Source organism: Phocoena phocoena, chromosome 4 (assembly GCF_963924675.1).
Source record: "Phocoena phocoena chromosome 4, mPhoPho1.1, whole genome shotgun sequence".
Classification (NCBI taxonomy): Eukaryota; Metazoa; Chordata; class Mammalia; order Artiodactyla; family Phocoenidae; genus Phocoena; species Phocoena phocoena.
The window spans coordinates 6,728,302-6,743,985 of NC_089222.1; the positions used below are offsets into that span (position 1 = coordinate 6,728,302).

General features: G+C 37.9%; 1 protein-coding gene across 1 annotated transcript in view; it reads left to right on the forward strand.

Annotated features, from left to right (window-relative positions):
• The window catches only part of ZNF385D (zinc finger protein 385D), a 334,430-nt gene that overhangs the window by 76,628 nt on the left and 242,118 nt on the right, over positions 1-15,684 (forward strand). The gene's annotated exons all lie outside the window — the stretch shown is intronic.

A 15,684-nucleotide genomic window follows, 5' to 3' on the forward strand; every position in this document is an offset into this window, starting at 1 on the left:
TATAAGATACCCCGCAGAGGAAGTCATCCTTGAACTGTGTCCTGAACCAGGACTATGAGTCGTTATTTGCTATACTTTGATGTAGGTTTAGAGTATATGTGGAGGGGGATGTAACCGAGATAGATACAAATTACAATGCTTAATATGCTGCCATGGCTTCATATTTTCTAGGTTTAATTGATAGTGGAAACTTGCCTTTCCAAAAGTGAGTTACACTAAATATTCTAGATTGAATCAATTCCTTTCCATACCTTGAAAACATATTTACCCACATTTATAGGGTCCTACTTTACTTTCCCTTCCCAGCCAAGTTGTTCAAAATAGTTTTCCCCGCTAGACTCCATTCTGAACCCCTCTTCCATCCCTGACCCTCCTAAAAAGTGACTTCACTTTTTTTTTTTGGACACAGGTATTTTTATTTTTGTTGTCTAAATACCTAGGGGATTGCAGGGTCATATAGTAAGTGAATATTTAATTTCATAAGAATTTGCCAAATTTTTCCAAAGTGCTATATTATTTTGCATTTCTACCACCAAATATGAAATTTCCAGTTGTTTGGCATCCTTGCCAACACTTGGTATTGTTTTCCTTTTTAATTTTAGCTGTCCTAGTAGGTGATAATAATATCTTGTGGTTTTAACTTGTATTTCCCCAATGATGTTGAGCATGTTTTCATTCTCATATTTGCCATTTTGATTTCTTTGTTTGTGAAATGTCTGTTCAAAATTTTTGCCTTTTTTAAATGAGTTAATATCTCAGTATTGAGCTATAAGAGTTCTTTATATAGTCCAAATACAAGCTTTCTGTTGGATATATGTTTTGCATTATTTATTTTTCTTGTCAATAGCTTGCCCTTTCTTTCTTTTTTTTTTTTTAATACTGTCTTTCAAAGAGTAGGAAGCTTTAATTTTGATATACATTCAGCCCTCTCTACTTACAGGTTTTGTGTCTGCAGATTCAACCAACTGCAGGTGGAAAATATTGAAAAAAAATTCTGGGAAGTTCCAAAAAGCAAAATTTGAATTTGCTGGGCCCAGGAGACTATTTACACAGCATTTACGTTGTATTAGGTATTATAAGTAATCTAGAGATGATTTACAGTATATGGGAGGATGTGTGTAGGTTATATGCAAATACTGTGCTATTTTATATAAGGGACCTGAGCATCCTCAGATTCTGGTATCCAGGGGTCCTGGAAGCAATCCCCTGTGAAAAAGTGACTTCTTTTTGATGTTACCCACTAAATAGCTCATAAAGGTCACCAAAACTCTCGACATTAAATCTCATAGAAGTTGCCATCTTACTTGCTGCCTCCGTGGGCAGCCTTAGACAGTGCTGACCGCTTCTTCCTCTTATAAACAACCTCTCCCTCTTGTCTCTGGGAAATCATTCTCCCCACCTCCGTCTTGTTCTTTTTCCAGTCCTGCTCAGTCTTCTTCACTGGGCTAACGAGCCTCCAGATTCAGGCTTAGGCCCTGGGCTCTTTGTTCCACACTCTCCCGAGGAAATCTTTTTCATGTCCGTGATTTGAGTTCCTACCTGATGAGTCTCCACTCTCTGCTCAGAATGAAGTCTGCCCACAGCTGTCTCCTAAGTGCTAGTACCACTTACCCAATGGCTACATTCGCACTTACACCTCCACCTCAGGATGTCAGAAACTTAGCTTGTCTTCTTCTCTTAGACTCGCCCTTCCTCAGCTGTTCTCTCCCTCAACTGACGTCCTCACCCTCGACATCTTGAGGACGCTTTAGGGAGATAAACAGAGGTGTTCCCTAAGTTGTGTGATGCTTGCCTCACTCACCTTGATGGTACTGGGAAAACCACACTAAACCATTTAAGCTCAGGAGATGTTTCATTAACGCCTTGGGTCACATTGAAGGTCTACACAGATGGGCGAGTGCTTGGAGAGGAAGCAAAGAATATATCACAGTAATATCACGTGGAAAAACCATGGGGAAAGAAAGATATTGATCAGGCTTTGGAGGAAGAGTGAACTGTACACCCAGCTGTGCTGGCACAGAGAAATTCATGTGGGCAAGTCCCAACTGAAAGGCACAGATCATGGAAAAAACAAGACCATATCACAAGATGACAGCATCTTTTTTTTTTTTCTCTTTTAATAGTGAGATGACTAACGCCTGGATATTATGAACAGAATTACCCCTCAGGGTAATTCAGATATAGCTAGGCAGGTTTAACTGCCAACATTAGCTGGCCTTGAACACTTGTTTTTTTAGTGAGACTAGATTGTGACACACTTTGGTGAAATAATAGCTTTGTGGTAGCACTCTCAAGAATTATCAGATATTAATAAACATCCATTTGCCCCAGGTCTGGCCCTTTTTCCATCTTTGGTTTGATATGGTATCATTTTTTTTTTTTATGGTACACGGGCCTTTCGCTGCTGTGGCCTCTCCTGTTGCGGAGCACAGATTCCGGACACATAGGTTGAGCGGCCATGGCTCACGGGCCCAGCCGCTCCGTGGCATGTGGTATCTTCCTGGACCGGAGCACGAACCCGCATCCCCTGCATCGGCAGGCGGACTCTCAACCACTGTGCCACCAGGGAAGCCCTGGTATCTTTTTATCCAAATCACTCCTTACTTAATATTGATTTCAGCATCAAATTTTTAAAATTAGGTTGCCCTTTGAGGATTATCATCATTGATCACATGTGAAGATTCATAGACTGGCCATTGTCCTCTCAAGGAATGGAGAATTCCTTGAGAAGGAATTAATTCTTTCTTGCACAATCCCAGCAGGGTCTGCCTTCTGACAGTGGCTATGTTTGGCTCTGGGAAAGCTCTCCTCCTCAACCCCAAAAGGAGATGGACCCAGGAGAAAGCAAGACTTATCTTCTATCGGCAGTGCATTCTAGAACAGACTGTATCAGACACCTTATCTGCAAATTACTCCTCACTGGAGATCGTTGGTTTTGCATTGAAGCCTCAAAGTCTAATAGAACCTTCTATAGTGATGGAAATTTTTTTTTTTTAACTGCAGTATACAGCGAAGTAGCCTTTGTCCACACATGGCTGTCAAGCCCTTGAAATATGGTTGGTGTGACTGAGAAACTGAATGTTTAATTTTACTTAATTCCAATTTAAAATAACCACACATGGCTAAAGCCTACCACATGGGACAGCTCAGCACCAGATCACTGTTTTTTATTAGTTACAAGTGATTTTGTGGAATGAAATCTTGGGAAATTCCTCTTGAGGAAAATTGTACATTTTTATGCTTACTGGTGCAGACATGAGAGGAAGTTTCCAGGCAAAATCTTTTGATCGCCTGTGAGGAGGTCCTTGTCCTGACTTATGCAGTATTTGACAGAGGGGCTGAAGTGCAGAGGGATATATAGGATTAAATGTGTAAAACTCCTTACTCTGGTACTCTTGACAGAATCTCCCAGGCACCAGAAATTGTCATGAAAGTTGGGTAAATAAGTGAAAGATTCTACTTTTCTTCTAGTGAAGACTTGACTTAGGATATTGGCAACTAGATAATAGCAGTATTTTGATTTTGGTCCCAGTATTCAATAACTAACAGAGAAAACATTAGTTAGTCCTTTTTTATAGCTTCCTTCCGAAATGAGCTTTCAAGTGATTTACTGCATTATTTATTTATTGTTTGTTTGTTTGTTTATATTTTTTCATATTCCTTTCCATTATGGTTTATCACAGGATATTGAATATAGTTGCTATAAAACAGGACCTTGTTGTTTATCCATTCTATATATAATAGTTTGCATCCCAAACTCCCACTCCATCCCTCCCTTGCCCCCCTCCCATTTGTCAACTGCAAGTCTGTTCTCTATGTCTGTGAGTCTGTTTCTATTTTGTACATGTTAATTTATGTCATATTTTAGATTCCACATATAGGTGATATGGTATTTGTCTTTCTCTGGCTTACTTCACTTAGTATGATAATCGCTTAGATCCATCTATGTAACTGCAAATGAAAAGGATTATTTCATTCTTTTTTTAAGGCTGAGTAATATTCCATTGGATTTACTGGAATATTTAACTACTACAACTTAAAATGAATAAATAAAGAATTTAAACAAGGGCAAGTAGGATCCCTCACATGGGCTTTCTTTCATGGGTAAAGTATGAGTCAGACAGTTGACTTGGCAGACGTTTCTGTGTCACTGTTTCCAGATCAGTGTTCCAGTTGCCCTGACTCACTCCCATTCTCACCTCATTCCTCTCTGTGGTCAAGGACAGGATGGATGAGGCAGCAGTCACCACCCTGTGTGGCTTAGTGCTGGCAACTGCCCCTGTGGACCAGACCCTGCTTTAATATTTGAATTGACCTGCCAAGTGCTGGTCACTTTAGGCCAGTGAGGACCTTCATGTCAGGTAGAAGGTGCTGGATCCATTTTCCAAACCTTAGTAAGTGAATCAACAATCTAAAACAGAGGAAAACTGAAAGCAATAAAAGAAAAATTGTGACCAAGTCACAGTTAATTCAAATTTTATCTCAAAATTTGTTTCTAGTTGTATCTTTCAGTTGGGAACAACATTTAAACAAAGATAGGAACTGAATGGGAGTTTGGATCACTTGAGGTTGAAGGAAACAGGATAAACATTCAGTTCTCCTAGCTAAGGAATAAAAAATAATCTCAACGACAAACTGCCCATTGTAATCCCCGACCTTGAGTTTTTTAAAGACAGCTGCACAAGGGAATACCACAAATACCTGTTTGCTTTTCTTATGTGGCAAGTAGATGTTAAAGAATGTAAACCAGAGGACTTTTCAAACATTTGATATGATATTCATGTCTTTCTGGATACATTCTCAAATACAGGGCAAAACCAGCATCTTCTCAAGCAGGTAAATATTGGTAATAAATACTGAATATTCCTTTATCTTCTGTACAAGGAATGTGTCTATTCCTTTTTCTTTTCTTTTTCTTTTTTTTTTGAGCAGTGATAAAATTTTCTCACAAGATTTCTGATTTAGTGCATTCCATTCTGGCTTCAAGGGAGCTGGCTTGCCTTGTATGACAAAACCGACTTCTTAGGGTGTTCCTTTTTGTTGTCATTTTGTTTGTTTTTGCTGATTTAATGTAAATGCTCTTGGCATCAGTGTGTTGAAACTTGTTAAGGTTACTCAGGTTTACATCGAATGCCATTTTTTTACCTGTGTAATTTGAGGTGAGATGTAATTTAGGTAATAGCTTTGGCTTTTGAATTTGTAAGTTGGGTAATATAATAGATACCTGACAGAATTTTTGTGCATTTTAAAGGAATTAAGGGTAAAACAGGGCCTAGTTCATACCAATTACTCAATAGATTTATAAAGTTTAGCTTTTTTCTCAACATTTGCTCCCATCCACCCTGGCTGGCCAATTTCACCAACAGCATCCCATGCCCATTGTTTTGTTTGTGTCAAATCACGTTTTGCCTTTATGCCCCAAATCCATCATTTCTTTTCCATTTCTTATTCATACTATCAGATCTAATTCTTTCATGTCCTCTATCACATAGACTCCAGAAATCCCATCGTGCCCCTCCCTTCCCCAGTGCACATGGCAAATTCTAACCGAAATAGTTGGGATTGGATGTGAATAATGTTCCACGTCTATCAAATTAGTTGCTTTGCAAGTAACTACTTAGGACTTGATGTTACATAAGACGTTCTTGATGTTCTCCTAATAAGTATAGATATTCTGAGCCGTTTAACAGTTTAACTATGGCTCACTGTTGACACTATCGAAACATATGTATGTATTTCAGTATAGATAAGCAAATATATACAAATATATAATTAAATTGATGGTGAAAAAAAAGATATGATAGATATTATTTCTTCTATCAGGAAATCAGGGATTTCTTCTGCTTTCTGTAAATGTATATATATAATATGTAATGATAATATATTTTAACAATAAATATGTATTATGTATATTGTTTCTCAATGATTCACAGTTTTAAAGCATACACTGTCATGAATACTGAAGAGCAGCAACCCTTGATCATTTTGAATGTTAGTTTTGTCATTTGGGGAAATGAATGATTCGGTAGTTGGTTAAGCTGTCAGACAGGACATCAGCGACTATTTGATGAAACCTGAATGGATCAAGTGCAGAAGCTCAAGGTTAAAATGTTGTATTATGGAAAGAATACTACTCCACTCTCAAGGAATATTTCAAAATATTGACTTACAAAGTAGCCTCTTATTGTGAAGTCTCTCCTTCTGCAGGGGTCAAAATAAAAGTGAAGAATAGGCAGGTGCTTTTAAAATTATCTTGATTGACCTCTTTCAGGGAGGCTTCCAGGATTTGTGGCTGGACCAACCTGAACAGCTCCTTTGGAATTTAATGAATTCATTAAACAAAAACCACTCCTCACTTAGCATCAACTGGCCAGACACTCTGCTAGGCACTTTATATACATTATCTCTAATACAGTAGCTTCAACTGACAATCACTGGTTTAGAATTCCTATTTATCTGTATAAATTATTAAAACAAACATTTCCAAATTTACATTTTAATTAGATTTGCATTTCAAAAATGCAAACTTCTGAAGTGAATGTGTCTTATTTTCTCAGATAGTATTAACAAATATTCATGAACAAATAGGTTATTCCGGTATTTTTTTCAAATTCACAAATTCACGCTTTTGTGAATACACAGCTGTCTTGTGAAAAAACCAAAGTAATATTTAATATGTTTGCGCTATAGTTCAATTCAGAATTCTAAATATGAATATAAACTAACAAAACCAAACTTCAAAAAGGGACAGAGAGGAGTTTCATGAGTTTAGATCACTTACTTCATGGTATTTACCTTATTTCCCTTCATTATTCAATACCTTACTCAATATAGCTATAATAACTAATCTCTACTTAATGACTGTTTTTTTAGTTTAACTTTAACAGCATGAAGAAATTTGGTATAGAGAGATATTAACTGCTTTGAAATCTGAATAATTTATTAAGGTTTAATTTTAAAAACCTGCGTAGATTAAAACTGCATCGGGTTTGAGATACATAGTACTAGATGTAGGCCGAGTTTCACATACAAAGGGCATGAATTTGTATTTTTTCTGTTACTACCCTATGGAAGCTTCAAAATGCTTTCCTCAAATTGATAACAGCAATATTTCCAGAAGTGTGACATTCCGATGAAACAACATTGTCGGTAAATGGTAACAACGAAACAACTCTTTTTTACCTATAGTCCTGTCTACAAATTCATTATATATTTTGAAGTTAATTATGTTCAGGATAATTTTAAAATAAAGGAAGTAAACAAAAATTGATGTCCTAAATGTAATACGTTCTAATAAAAATGAAAGAATGAAATAGCTATTTTCTCAGGGAGCATATTTTAGTCTGCTTTACAGATGAAACATGTTATGTTTGCCAGTTTTGATTTTACACTATTTGCCAATAGTATTCTTACTGCTGAGCATATACAGATTGAGACAAGTAAAATATTTCAGAACTTATACTAATTTTAAAAGCAGAAATATTAGTCACAGGTAATTTTTGAGAGACAGGCTCAATCTTGTGCCTCTCTATAGATCTGTAGGCAATTACCTATTTTAGAATAAAGCAAGTCAGCATTTCACTCAGACTCATGAATGGTTATACTCTGATGTTATAGGTCAAGTTCTTCCAGCAGTGGATTCTTTCTTGGGGAACATCTCCTGTGAGGAGTGAGAGATAAAGGGTTGGGCAAAGGGAAAAGTTGAACTGTGATGCAGTCACAACAGAGGCTTCAGTCTATCCTGGATTCTGTGAGGAGCTTTAGAGCTGAAATAGAGCTTCAGAGTCTCCCTGCCTTGAGGCAAGGGGAAGGAGCCACTAATTAAACCCTTGCATGAATCATCATTGTATGGGGCTACCAGCCCCTCCACTGGGGAGGAAGTTTGACCTTGGGTGAGGTAGCTCCCTTTGACCTCTGCAATGCTTGAGGAGGATCTCAAGTGAGAGTCTTCCATAGGGGGTCCCCCAGCAGGTGGGGGGGGGTGCCTCAGTCCAGAAGGGGGCTGTGGGGAGCACACTGCAGCATCCAGTACACCTGGGTTTGCCTAGCCGGTGGCCAAAGACTATGCGGTTAACATGTTCTCTCTTTTCCAACTACCTTTTACATTTCTCTCTTCAAATAGGTAGGAAAGGATGAACTCAAATAGTATCCCCAGCTTCCCCCCAGCTTTATGACTCTTCTTTGATGTTTTTAATCCCTTAGGTGGGGAACCCCAGTTGTAACACTGAGAGAGGGCCCTGAACTGTGTGTATAATGAAATGTAAATGAAATACGTATCTCAGAGGAAGAGAGGTAGGAATTAACTTTCCCTAGCAATAGAATCAACGTATTTTTAATTCTTTGTTCCTCTCATTGTGGTGGATTAAAAAAAAAGAAGGTTGAGCTTTTCCAGAAACTCTTTGGCTACTCTGAACCAGAGGGGACTTATAAATGAAATAATTCCAGAATATGTTCCTGCTAAATTGCATTCTTGTAATTATAAGAATGGAATGTCTCTGTGGAAGCAACATAAACAGCTAAAGAGTTTATCAACTTATTTTTTTCTCTCCATGATATTATGTTAGCCATTAGCTGATTTCTGAGATTTTAGGGTCAAACAAGGTAATGGATATATATGAATGAATATCTTTTGCAAAACATGACCTGTGACACAGATAATAAATATTTAAAATGATTTATCTAAAGCTCACTATTACTTGTGGACAGGTTAAACCGCACCACTGATTTCAACCAAAACTTATTTGACTTCTGAGTTTTCTAAAGAGGCACCAACCAACATTTTATTTTGGTTCTTTAACTTTTTATCAAAAGAGAAATTGGAAAAAAACGAGAGAGAGAGAGAGAGAAATTGGTAGCAATACTAAATTCATGACAGGTCTATCACCAAAGTTTTATGAATGCCCTCTCTAAGAAAGTATACCACCAGGTGGACAATAAAATAAGTTTATGATGTCCTCTGGTGAATGGAGACTTATTATATTTTGCTCTTATCTCTGTTTTAACATTGACCCTCTATTTCCTGACTCATACTACTTTTTATTTAATTGGTTTGCTGTTTCAAACTGGCTGTTGTTGGCCTTGTAGCTGGTGAAGAACATTTCAAGAGAGAAGTAAAAAGTGGGGAAAAAAATACTGTTTTTGTTAATGTGGCTTCAGATGATTAGCCAATCAGGAGGGCCAGGAGAGCTGATGGTTTTTTGGGTATGGTTAATTAAATCCTGTGCTGATGGCTTCTGTTTTAGGTATTAAGTCACCCACCTTGTTAGTAGATACTCTGCTCCAATAGCATTGGATTTAGCATTGCAGAATCATTTTTTAAATGTTGACCTTTGTTCAGGTAACTGATGAAGGGCAAGATGATGGTCTGTGTGCAGTTGACGAGAACTGATCATGAGATTTCTAAAGATAATTTGTACGGGATCTCACTCTACTTTGTTTTAAAAGCAAGATGACAGGCAAGGAAGTGACACAGACAGGAGCCTTTCTTCACTTTTCCTTTTTTTTTTTTTGTCCTTTTTAAAAATTATTATTATTTTTTTATTGGAGTATAATTGCTTCACAATGTTCTGTTAGTTTCTGATGCCCAACGAAGTGAATCAGCTCTATGTATAGATATATCCCCTCCCTCCTGGACCTCCCTTCCACCCCCACCATCCCACCCATCTAGGTCATCACACAGCACTGAGCTGAGCTCCCTGTGCTATATAGCAGGTTCCCACTAGCTATCTACTTTACACATGGTAGTGTATATAAGTCAATCCTAATCTCCCAATGTTCCCACCCTCCCCTTTCCCCCCTGTGTCCACATATCTGTTCTCATCAGATATCATATCTGTTCTCATCAGAAACACATTATATCTATGTCTCCGTTTCTATTCCTGCCCTGCAAATAGGTTCATCTGTACCATTTTTCTAGATTCCACATATATGCGTTAATATACGATATTTGTTTCTCTCTTTCTGACTTACTGCACTCTGTGTGACACACTTTAGGTCCATCCTCATCTCTACAAATGAACCAGTTTCATTCCTTTTTAGGGCTGAGTAATATAACATTGTATATATGTACCACATCTTCTTTATCCATTCATCTGTTGATGGACATTTAGGTTGCTTCCATGTCCTGGCTATTGTAAATAGTGCTGCAATGAACACTGAGGTACATGGGTCTTTTTGAATTATGGTTTTCTCCTGGTATCTGCCCAGTAGTGGGATTGCTGTGTCATATGGTAGCTCTATTTTTAGTTTTTTAAGGAATGTAAAATGGCTGTATCAATTTACATTCCCACCAACAGTGCAGGAGGGGTCCCTTTTCTCCACACCCTCTGCAGCATTTATTTTTTGTAGATTTTTTGATGATGGCCATTCTGACTGGTGTGAGGTGATACCTCGTTGTAGTTTTGATTTTCATTCCTCTAATAATTTGTGATGTTGAGCATCTTTTCATGTGCCTCTTGGCCATCTGTGTGTCTTCTTTGGAGAAATGTCTATTTATGTCTTCTGCCCATTTTTGGATTGGGTTGTTTGTTTGATATTAAGCTCCATGAGCTGTTTGTATATTTTGGGGGATTAATCCTTTGTCCATTGCTTCCTTTACAAATATTTTCTCCCGTTCTGAGGTTTGTCTTTTTGTCTTGTTTATGGTTTCCTTTGCTGTGCAAAAGTTTTGAAGTTTCATTAGGTCCCACTTGCTTATTTTTGTTTTTATTTTCATTACTCTACAAGGTGGATCAAAAAAGATCTTGCTGTGATTTGTGTCAAAGGGTGTTCTTCCTATGTTTTCTTCTAAGAGTTTTATAGTGTCTGGTCTTACATTTAGGTCTCTAATCCATTTGAGTTTATTTTTATGTATGGTGTTAGGGAGTGTTCTAATTTCATTCTTTTACATGTAGCTGTCCAGTTTTCCCAGAACCACTTATCGAAGAGACTGTCTTTTCTCCATTGTATATCCTTACCTCCTTTGTCATAGATCAGGTGACTATAAGTGTGTCGGTTTATCTCTGGGCTTTCTATCCTGTTCCATTGATCTATGTTTCTGTTTTTGTGCCAGTACCATCCTGTCTTGATATCTGTAGCTTTGTAGTATAATCTGAAGTGAGGGAGCCTCCAGATCCATTTTCCTTTCTCAAGATTGCTTTGGCTATTCAGGGTCTTTTGTGTTTCCATACAAATTGTAAAAATTTTAGTTGTAATTCTGTGAAGAACGCCATTGGTAATTTGATAGGGATTGCATTGAATCTGTAGAATGTTTTGGGTAGTATAGTCATTTTCACAATATTGATTCATCCAATCCAAGAACATGGTATATTTCTCCATCTGTTTGTGTCATCTTTGAGTTCTTTCATCAGTGTTTTATGGTTTTCAGAATACGAGTCTTTTGCCTCCTTAGGTAGGTTTATTCCTAGGTATTTTATTCTTTTTGTTGCATTGGCAAATGGGATTGTTTCCTTAATTTCTCTTTCTGATATTTTGTTGTTAGTGTATAGGAATGCAACTATTTCAAATACATTGATTAAATCTGTTAGGTTTTTGGTGGCATTTTTAGGATTTTCTATGTATAGTATCATGTCATCTGCAAAAGTGACAGATTTACTTCTTCTTTTCCAATTTGTATGCCTTTTATTCCTTTTTCTTCTCTGATTGCCGTGGTTAGGACTTCCCAATACTTTGTTGAATAGTAGTGGTGAGAGTGGACCTCCTTGTCTTGTTCCTGATCTTAAAGGAAATGCTTTCTGTATTTCACCATTGAGAATAATATTGAGAATAATGTTTGCTGTGTGTCTGTCGTATATGGCCTTTATTATATTGAGGTAGATTCCCTCTATGCCCACTTTCTGGAGAGTTTTTATCATAACTGGGTGTTGAATTTTGTCAAAACTTTTTTCTGCATCTATTGAGATGATCATGTTTTTTATTCTTTAATTTGTTAATATTGGTGTATCACATTGATTGATTTGTGTATATTGAAGAATCCTTGCATTCCTGGGATAAATCCCATGGTACATGATCCTTTTAACGTGCTGTTGGATTCTGTTTGTTAGTATTTTGTTGAGAATTTTTGCGTTTATGTTCATCAGTTATATTGGTCTATAATTTTCTCTTTTTTGTGGTATCTTTGTCTGGTTTTGGTATCAGGATGATGGTGGCCTCATAGAATGAGGTTGGGAGTGTTCCTCCCTCTGCAATTTTTTGGAAGAGTTTGAGAAGGATAGGTGTTAGCTCTTCTCTAAATGTTTGATAGAATTCGCCTGTGAAGCCATCTGGTCTTGTACTTTTGTTTGTTGGAAAATTTTTAATTACAGTTTCAATTTCATTACTTGTGATTTTTCTGTTTATAGTTTCTAATTCTTCCTGGTTCAGTCTTGGAAAGTTGTACCTTTCCAAGAATTTGTCCATTTCTTCCAGGTTGTCCATTTTATTGGCATAGAGTTGCTTGTAGTAGTCTCTTATGATCCTTTGTATTTTTGCGGTGTCAGTTGTAATTTCTCCTTTTCTCCTTTTTCATTTTTAATTTTATTGATTTCAGTCCTCTCCCTTTTTTTCTTGATGAATCTGGCTAAAGGTTTATCAATTTTGTTTATCTTTTCAAAGAATCAACGTTTAGTTTTATTCATCTTTGCTTTTGTTGTCTTCATTTCTATGTCAGTTATTTCTGCTCTGACCTTTATGATTTCTTTCCTAATAACTAACTTGGGTTTTTTTGTTGTTCTTCTTCTTCTTCTTTCTCTAGTTCCCTTAGGTGTAAGGTTAGATTGTTTATTTGAGATTTTTCTTGTTCTTGATGTGAGATTGAATTGCTATAAACTTCCATCTTAGAACTGCTTTTGCTGCATCCCATAGGTTTTGGGTTATTGTGTTTTCATTGTCATTTGTTTCTAGGTTTTTAAAAATTTCTTCTTTGATTTCTTCAGTGATCTCTTGCTTATTTAGCAGTGCACTGTTTAGCCTCCATGGGTTTGTGCTTTTTATAGTTTTTTTCCTATAATTGATTTCTAATCTCATAGCATTGTGGTCGGAAATGATGCTCGATATGATTTCAGTTTTCTTAAATTTTCCAAGGCTTGATTTGTGACCCAAGATGTGATCTATCCTGGAGAATGTTCCATGTGCACTTGAGAAGAAAGTGTTTTCTGCCATTTTCTGGTGGAATGTCTTATAAATATCAGTTAAGTGTGTTTGGTCTGTTGTGTAATTTAAAGCTTGTGTTTCCTTATTTATTTTCTGTCGGGATGGTCTGTCCATTGGTGTAAGTGGAGTGTTAAAGTCCCCCACTATTATTGTGTTACTGTCATTTTCCCCTTTTATGACTTTTAGCATTTGCCTTATGTATTGAGGTGCTCCTATGTTGGGTGCATAAATATTTACAATTCTTATATCTTCCTCTTGGGTTGATCACTGGACCATTATGTAATGTTGTCCCTTGTCTCTTGTAATAGTCTTTATTTTAAAGTCTATTTTGTCTGACATGAGAATTGCAACTCCAGCTTTCTTTTGATTTCCATTTGCATGGAATATCTTTTTCCAACCCCTCACCTTCCGTCTGCATGTGTCCCTAGGTCTGAAGTGTGTCTTTTGTGGGCAGCATATATACAGGTCTTGTTTTTATATGCATTCAGCCAGTCTATGTGTTTTGGTTGGAGCATTTAATCCATTTACATTCAAGGCAATTATCGATGTGTGTGTTCCTATTACCATTTTCTTACTTGTTTTGGGTTTGTTTCTGTGGGTCTTCTTCTTCTCTTGTATTTCCCACCTAGAGAAGTTCCTTTAGCATTTGTTGTAAAGCTGGTCTGGTGGTGCTGAATTCTCTTAGCTTTTGCTTGTCTGTGAAGCTTTTGATTTCTCCATTGAATCTTAATGAGATCCTGCTGGGTAGAGTAATCTTGGTTGTAGGTTTTCCTCTTTCATCACTTTAAATATATCCTGCCACTGCCTTCTGACCTGCAGAGTTTCTGCTGAAAGTCATCTGAAAACCTTATGGGAATTCCCTTGTATATTATTTGTTGCTTTTCCCTTGCTGCTTTTAATATTTTTCCTTTGAATTTAATTTTTGTTAGTTTGAGTAATATGTGTCCTGGTGTGTTTCTACTAAGGTTTATCCTGTATGGGACTCTCTGCGCTTCCTGGACTTGGGTGGCTGTTTCCTTTCCCATGTTAGGGAAGTTTTCGACTATAATCTCTTCAAATATTTTCTCAGACACTTTCTCTTTCTCTTATTCTTCTGGCACCCCTATAATTCGAATGTTGGTGCATTTAATGCAGTCCCAGAGGGCTCTGAGACTGTCCTCAATTCTTTTCATTCTTTTTTCTTTATTCTGCTCCACGGCAGTTATTTCCACCATTTTATCTTCCAGGTCACTTTACCGTTCTTCTGCCTCAGTTATTCTGCTATTGATTCCTTCTAGAGTATTTTTAATTTCAATTATTGTGTTGTTCATCACTGTTTGCTTGTTCTTAAATTCTAGGTCCTTGTTAAAAATTTCTTTTATTTTCTCCATTCTGTTTCTGAGATTTTGTATCATCCTTACTATCATTACTCTGAATTCTTTTTCAGGTAGGTTGCCTATTTCCTCTTCATTTATTTGGTCTTGTAGCTTTTTACCTTGTTCCTTTGTAATATATTTTTTTGCCATCTCATTGTTTTTTTGATGGGTGGGGCTGTGTTCCTGTCTTGCTGGTTGTTTGGCCTGAGTCTTCCAGCATTGGAGTTTGCAGGCAGGTGGGTAGAGCTGGGTCTTGTTGCTGAGATGAGGACCTCTGGGAGGCCTCACTCTGATTAATATTCCCTGGGGTCTGAGGTTCTCTGTTAGTCCAGTGGTTTGGACTTAGAGCTCCCACCACAGGAGCTCGGGCCAAACCCCTGGCCTGGGAACCAAGATCACGCAAGCCAGGTGGCACAGCCAAAGAAAAAAAGGAATAGAACAATAACAAAGAATAAAAGTAAAATAAAATTAGAAAAATAAAAAATATGTTATAAAAAATAAACGTATAAATGAAACAACAACAAGGTAAAAGAGAACCACAATAGCAAGAAAAAAACAACAAAAAAAAAGGCCGGAAAAGGCCATGGCTGTGGGAAGTGGAGTTTAGGTGGGGGCAGGGCCTAGGCAGGGAGGGGCTTAGGTGGGGTGGGGCTTAGGCGAGGGGCAGGGCTTAGGCGGGGTGGCAGGGCTTAGGTGGGGGGCAGACCTAGGCTCAGGACCCAAGCAGCCAGAAAAGGCCCTAGGGGTGTGGGGGGCAGGGCTTAGGCGTAGCACCACACAGCTGGAGGGGGCCTTGGTGTGCGGAGGTTTAGTCCAGGACCCGAGTGGGCAGAGGAGATGCTGGCCATGTTCCCTTCTGATCCTCTGATCCCCCGAACATCTCTCCATGTCCCCATGATCCCCTCGTAGTGAGTGGGCCCCTCCCCTCCCCCAACTGCCACTTAGGTGTATTGGTCCCCTCCCGCCTCTACTTCTCCTCCCCTCTCACTTGACTTCACATCCTACCCACTCACTCGGGGGTTCCCCCTGTCCCCTTAGGTGTCTGAGGTCCTGCACCAGCACCTGGTAGGAGCCCTAGTTGTCAGGAGATGCAAACTTCACATCCTCCTACTCTGCCATCTTCTCTTTTCTGTCTCCTGGAATTCTTTTCCATGAGAAAGGAATAATTCTAGTGCATTTTGTTTTCCTCATGCTTCTTGGA